Genomic DNA, 6,953 nt, shown 5'->3' on the forward strand with positions numbered 1-6,953 from the left:
TATCTTTCTAACAGATGAATTATATCTGGACCAGGTATAAGTTCCTTCAACTTTGGTGTGTTTTTCAGTAACTAGATGCTATTTCTACATCTTCCAGTGTTTCAAGGAAGCTATCTGATGCCATTTTACAATTTTATTCTTTGTACATAACTAGTTCTTTTTCCAAAGCAGTTTTCCTCTATCCTTTAAAATGTAGGAATTTTACCAACATATGGTTACGGTTATATCTTTTTAAAATATCCTTCTGAGAACTACAGAATCGTTTATCTTAAGCCAGCAAAATTTCCTTCCTTTTTTTCCCCCCTTTATCTGTTCTCTTGCTTCCATCTGTGTCTTTTTCTTTTTCTGGAATTTTTATTATTTACATGTTATTTTTCTGTCTTCATATTACGTCCTTCAAATCGCATATCTTTTTTCCCCTTATGGTTTCTTTTCTGTTTTGAGATACTTCTACTTGATTTTCTAGGCCATTTTCCCTTTCTTTGAATTAATTACTGGCTTATAAATTCAACACTTAAGAATTTTTAGTATCAGAAACGTTTTTATTCTGTAGTTGAATAACTGAAGTGCTCTTACCTTTTTTTTTTTATTTATTTTACTATTAAAATAATGGTTTGGTCCAGCAATTTCTTCTCTCCAAAAATTGTCTGCGGTTCTAAGTATGATGTGTGGTATTACACCCTCAGGATGCTGGGGCCCCTCTCATGAACATTACGATTTTCCTTTTCTCCTGGTTCTCCTCTCAGCCTCTCCAGATCAAAATGTATGGTCCTGTGAGCGTTGAACTTTGAGCAGTAGGAGCTACAGTAGTAGGCTCCTAAACCAAATCAAAATCAAACTCGCTGCCATCCAGTTGATTCTGACTCCCTTTGGGTTTGTTTCCAAGGCAGTAAATCTTCATGGAAGTAGATTGCCCAGTCTTCTTTCTGGGGAGTGGCTGGTGGGTTTGAGCTACCAACCTTCTTCTGGTTAGCAGTCAAATGCCTTAGGCACTATGCCAGCAGAGTTTCTTACAAGGCTCCTACAGCCAGCTATGTAGGTCCTGGCTAGGTGTCAGGCCTCCATAGCGATGCCTGGCAGAAGTCCCCACTGCTTCTAGGTTCCTTTAGCCTCAGGGATGAGGGAGGAAGCCAGGAGGCTTGTGAGGGTGTTGTACCCTTGTAGTGGCAGAAGTCTCCTTTGAGACCATGTGTGTTATTCAGACCTCCTGAGATCAGCCACCAGGATCTGACTGCTCACCCACTCAGGACAGAATCCTTACCCTTATTTCTTAGCGAGGCTGGGATCATGTTTACTATGGGGAGAGAGCTACCAGTTAATGTAAATGACAAAATTTTTCCCTCAGTTGAGAACAAATAATATCTTTAGAAAAATCAGTGTTTTTATGAAAACAGTGTTTTTGTGAAAAATTTAAAGGAACATCGTATGATAAATGATTTTTTGTTGTTTTCCATTGTAACCTTAGATATGATTCTTGGGTCATCTACAAAATGGATATCCCAGAGCAAAAGTGGCTTGTTCTCTGTTGGATAAAAATGTGTTCCTTATGTTAATTTCAATATAAGCATTATATAATTTACCTGTATAGGTACATACATTTACACTGTTTTTGTTTTTTATTAACAAAGCTGTTGATAAATGAACACTGAGGAAAGTAGTGCATTACTATCCTAGATTAGCTACATTAAGTAAACTGAAGAGCCTAATAGTTAAAAGATAATGGACAACAGCTTTGCTGTTGCTTATAGATATATGCCCTTAAGTTGATAAAAATGAATTACTAGCAATAAGCATTTAATATGTTAATAATGTATTGTATCATTCATCTACAACTTCTCTCTCAATAGCTCTTAAGTAGCTCATGTGTATTTGAACTTGGCATATTATACAAATTGGGTCAGGTTTCATCTGTAAAGACCATGAACTCCCTCAAACACTTTTGATTTGATGCTGTTGTGTTTGTGGCTGCTTTTTATTATTATTATTATTGTGGGATGAATTTGGTCTAGACTTCCTTCGTATTCTCACATGAGTCTGTGATAGCAAGAAGTATTTAAGAGCCACTGTTAACAGGGACTATATGAAATTGCTTGGTTGGAAGAGACTTTGAGGTCTTTAAATCCAATTTCCAGTGCGGTTCTGTAGAACAGGAAATATCCTAAGAGGTTTAAGAGTTCTGTTCACATACTGTCCCGTGATTGGGAATTGATTCCTCTGGAGACCCATCAGTGTGCTTCTTAAAGCAGAGAAGATATGAACAGCAAAAACAATATCCAGAGTTCTCTTTCATGAGTTTATTAAAAACTGAATGATCAAATGATTAACAATCAATAGAAATATTACTGCAAAACAACCAGGACCAAAATATATCCTGAGAAAAGGTTACATTTTTTTAAAAATAAACAATTAGAACATCCAGGTAGAATAAATAGGTGATGGGGGGTGGGGGGGGTTGGCTTAAATTTCTACTTTTAAACCTTACCTTATTTACTTGGGGGAAAAAGACTTCTGTACATGGAACTGTCACTTTCAGGTCCCATCCTAGTCCCTCACTCACCCACCCCCAACATTTTCCATTGCTGACTCATGCTTCTGGTCTTTGTAAATGTTACTTCCTCAGAACTCCAATCTAAGTCTCCATCTTCTGTTTTTTATTTATAGTACTTATCAATATCTATCATTAAAGTTTGTTCATTTATTAATTTTCTAGTCCACTGGAACCATGAAGGTAGGGCTGTGCCTGTATTTCTCACCATTTAAAATCCAGCCCATGGCACAGTGCTTGGATCTGTTAGTACACTGGTGAATGAGTCAATCTCCCAAGTTTGGTAAATTTTATCTATTGCATATTACTCAAATCCTTTTACCTTCTCCATTTCCCACCAGTCTTCCTATTGGCAGGGTACCATCACTTCGTCTTAAATTTGTTTCATCTTGTCTCCATGCATCTATTCCCACTGTTATTTCCCACATATCAGCTAGGCTGCTCTATTTAAAAACAACTCAAATTATACCATATTCCATTTTGAAACAATTAAATGACTTCTGTTGACCTTAGGGTAGAATCAAATACTGAACCAGGCCTTTAAGCCTATAGAGGCTCTTCCTCTGTCTTCCTGTTCAGTTAATCTCAAACTTTGCTGCACTTGTTTTTTGTTTCAGCAGACTGAGGTCCTGGACCACAACATGCATTCTGGCACATGTTCCCTTGCTAGGCAGGAACTATCTCAACTGATCAATAATTCACCCTCTGCTTGGCAGTGATAAAAGTCACTTAAGCCACAAAGGCAAACATACAACAACTCAAGTAAAACACATTTAAATGAAATAATAAAATGCATGCTGATCATCTTAAATTATAAAGACCATTTTTTTGAAGGGGATTTTAAGAAGGAAAGTAAAAGCTTATAAAGCAGTTAAAGCACCCATTTTTTTCTTTATCTTTTTTAACTTTTTATTGTGATTTGGGTGAAATTTTATAAAGCAGATTCATTTTACATTCAATAGATCATACACATTTTGTTTTGTGACACTGGTTACCCGCACCCCCCAGTGTAATGGCTTACCTCTCACTTCCTTCCTCCCTGTCGTTAACCCTTTCTCTCTGTCCTTGCCTATGCATTCGTGCCTCCCTTTCTCCCCGTGCAGATGCTGCCCTTCTGATCTCCCATAGTTGATTGTTCTAAAGAGTGCATCTGCCTGGTGTAGGTGTTCACCTTGTAGGCCTATTACTTGGCTGAGAGTTAAGACGTGGGAGTGAGTTCATTTCCAGGCAAGGCACCTGTTGTTTCTTTAGTGGGTATACTCTGGGAGGTAGGTGGGTGAGAAGTGTTGGGAATGTGGCTTAGTTTCTCCAAATATTGTTTCACTTGTCTCAGAAGTATAAGTTTTTAGTGTGTATTTCTCGTTTTCCTCAGAATGTCTGGGATTTGAATCCTGTTTGAGAATTCTCATTCTCTAAAGATAAGAATATGGACAATTGGTTTAACAGTTGTTTTAAACAAAATATGGAGATGCTCTGTGCATTGTGAATCATTGCTTATACCCACTCTGGGATTGCCCCTCATTCCAAGAAATTCCTCTCCCAGGAACCCTCTATCTCACCCATATCCTGGGATGCTGTCTCCCAGGGTTTGACCTTCCTGTTGGCTAAGGCAGTCTCAAGGGTGTCTGGTCGCCAGGAAACCCTTTTACCTTGTCACTGGGCTACCTCATCACTGAGCGTAGACTTTCCAACTAAGCTCCCACTGGAATACGAACATGAGAGGAGATGGTGTTCTAAAACTTAATACAAATGCTTACTCATTGCCAGTTAAGTTTCAGTTTTGGGTTAATAACAAAAGTTGTCTCTCAACTTTTCCTGGAGACTGCAAATCTAAATTATGAGTAGAGGTGCTGTGGCTCTAAACCTTACTGGAGAAGTCAGTCCTTTTCCTCAGTAAATCTTAGAGGGAAAAAAAAAAAAGAATATATATCATAAGTATGAGGCAGTATAGCCCATATATTAACCATTTGCAAACATTTCTGGGTAATTGCGAGAACATGGCCTTGTTTGCTTTCAGCTGCCTGCAGGTTAAAATTGATTTACAAAACAAAAGGATGCCTCCATTGAAAATGCTCCACCAGACTCTATGGAACAAAATGGTACAAAGGAGGGTGAAGCCAGGCCTTGAGAGGGCCAGGTCCCCACCTGCTTTTCTGTCCCAGAACAAAGATAGGTTGAATTTAAACTGCCTGGTTTATATGCAGCTAATAGTGGTTTTAGTACTCAAGGGTGCACCTTGTTTATCTTGATTTCTTCTACCTGAAGCCAAACTGAAGACTTGTCTAGCCATTGTAGAGTGTTGAGAAGCACTTTGCTATTCATTGGAGCCCAGGGGAGCTGGCTCCAGCCTAGATCTGTTGTGCTAGGCTCTGTATTTTAACATCATCCCTAGGTGACCTGTATGCACATTCCTGTTTGAAGACCACCAGAGAGAGTTTAAACAAATCTCCTTCCAGCTGTAGCTCATACCACATAAATTAGAATCTCAGAATGTGACACTCAGGATCAGTGTTATCAACACTGCTACAAGCGAGAGGTGTTGCTGTCCATCAAGCCTCCTTTGATTCCTTCCTCTCACATGTGCCCGGGAGTCTCCATTGTGGCTTGTGAGGCTAGCCAAACTCTGCTTGTCCCTTGAAGGAGCAAGGAGCTAGAGCAAAAAAGGCAGAAGTGGGTCAGATCATTAAGTGATTGGGTTCTGCCCTTTAGAATTTCCACTTTTTTCTGGAGGAGTAAGGAGTTTGAACCTCTTGAAAAACCATCTCTAGAGTATTTGACATAACCTTTTCTTATAGGTTTTCTGGTAACTAACAGTAATCCTTTCCAGTTGTAGTTTTTTTTCTTCCACAAATAGCATACCTGTCTGTGTATGCTGTATAAGGAAGCTTATATGACAAAGCACATACCATTATTTATGCTATAAAAACAACCTTTTAAAGCTCAGTGAAATTGACTGTTGATTGTTTCCAAAATTATAGGAATATAATTTAAAAAAATACATATGTATATTTTTATTGTGATTTGGGTGAAAGTTCACTTTTCATAAAGCAGTTTACACACGTTGTCTCATGACATTGACTGCAATTTACCACAGTGCAACAGCTCCCCTCCCACTTCCTCCCGATAGTTACCTCTTCCCTATGTCCATCCCTCCATGCACTCCTGCCCCCTGAACTGTCTCCTTGTGCATAAACAGCCCTTCTTTCTCCCATGATTGTTCTCTCCAAGGAGTGTATCTGCTTCAGGTACATGTTCAACGTCTATGCCTGTCTTTTGTTTGTCTGGAAGCCACAGGTGTGGGTTCAATTCTAGACCTGAAGGACAGCTAGGGACTGTAGTCTCAGTGGTTCCACCAGGCTTTATCAGACCAGCAAACCTGGTCCCCCCCCCCCCTTTTCTTTCCCCCAAATGATTTTGAGTTTTGTTCCACAATGTTCTCCCTCTCTATCCAGGATCTTCCTACATAGATCCCCCTCTGAGTGGTTGACAGTGGTAGCCGGGCATCATCTAGTTCTTCTAGTCTCATAGTCGTATAGGCTGAGGATTGCATGGTGTACCAGTCACGAGGAGTAATTGTTTCCATGAATCTTTGGTTTTCGTCATTCTTCTTTGCTCTGGATGAGGAGGAATGTAATTTTTAAGAATGTCTTCTCAGGAATAATCCATGATTCAAGCATATCCTGGTCCTTTGAGGACAGCTTTATCACATGACAATTGTTGATGGTAGGGCTGATGAACACTTCTTCCCATTCTCCCTCAGTTATTTAAAAAAAAAAAAAAATCAGTACAATGTCAAATCAAATATAGGTTAAAAGAAATGAAATTACCAAATTAAGATAGGAATGTCTTTTGAGGATCTCCGCACTGCTCCCAGAGAAATTTCATGTAAATCAGATTGCACAATTTCTAGCAAAAACACTTACTCTAACTAAATTCATTGCTGTCAAGTTGATTTTGACTCAATGACCCACCCTACAGGATAGAGTAGAGCTGCCGAGGAGAATTTCCAAGGCTGTAATCTTGAACAGAAGTAGATTGCCGCTTCTTTTGGCTAGTGGGTTTGAACCATGGACCTTTTGGTTAGCAGCTTTAGAATCAGGCATTCTTCTACTTTCTCCCATCTAGAACTAATGTGATGGAGCCCCTCCCACCTCAATATTTAAATTCCTTCACCATACTTTATTAAAAATTCAGGAATTAGGGTATCTCCTCAGGTGGTTCTCTTCTGTCATTCTTTATATCATCCTATCTTTGAAAAGATAAGCTTTATAAATGCCATTAATGGCCCAGGGTGTGTGTGTGAGCCCAACAGCCAATAAAGGGACCCTGCAGTCTTGCCTAGCCTTTGCCTGGAAGAGCTGGAGCATAAATTTGCTACACAGAGTACATGATACCAACGTCTTTTCTC

Source organism: Orycteropus afer, unplaced genomic scaffold (assembly GCF_000298275.1).
Source record: "Orycteropus afer afer isolate SDZICR_OR568_19922 unplaced genomic scaffold, OryAfe1.0 scaffold00052, whole genome shotgun sequence".
Lineage (NCBI taxonomy): Eukaryota > Metazoa > Chordata > Mammalia > Tubulidentata > Orycteropodidae > Orycteropus > Orycteropus afer.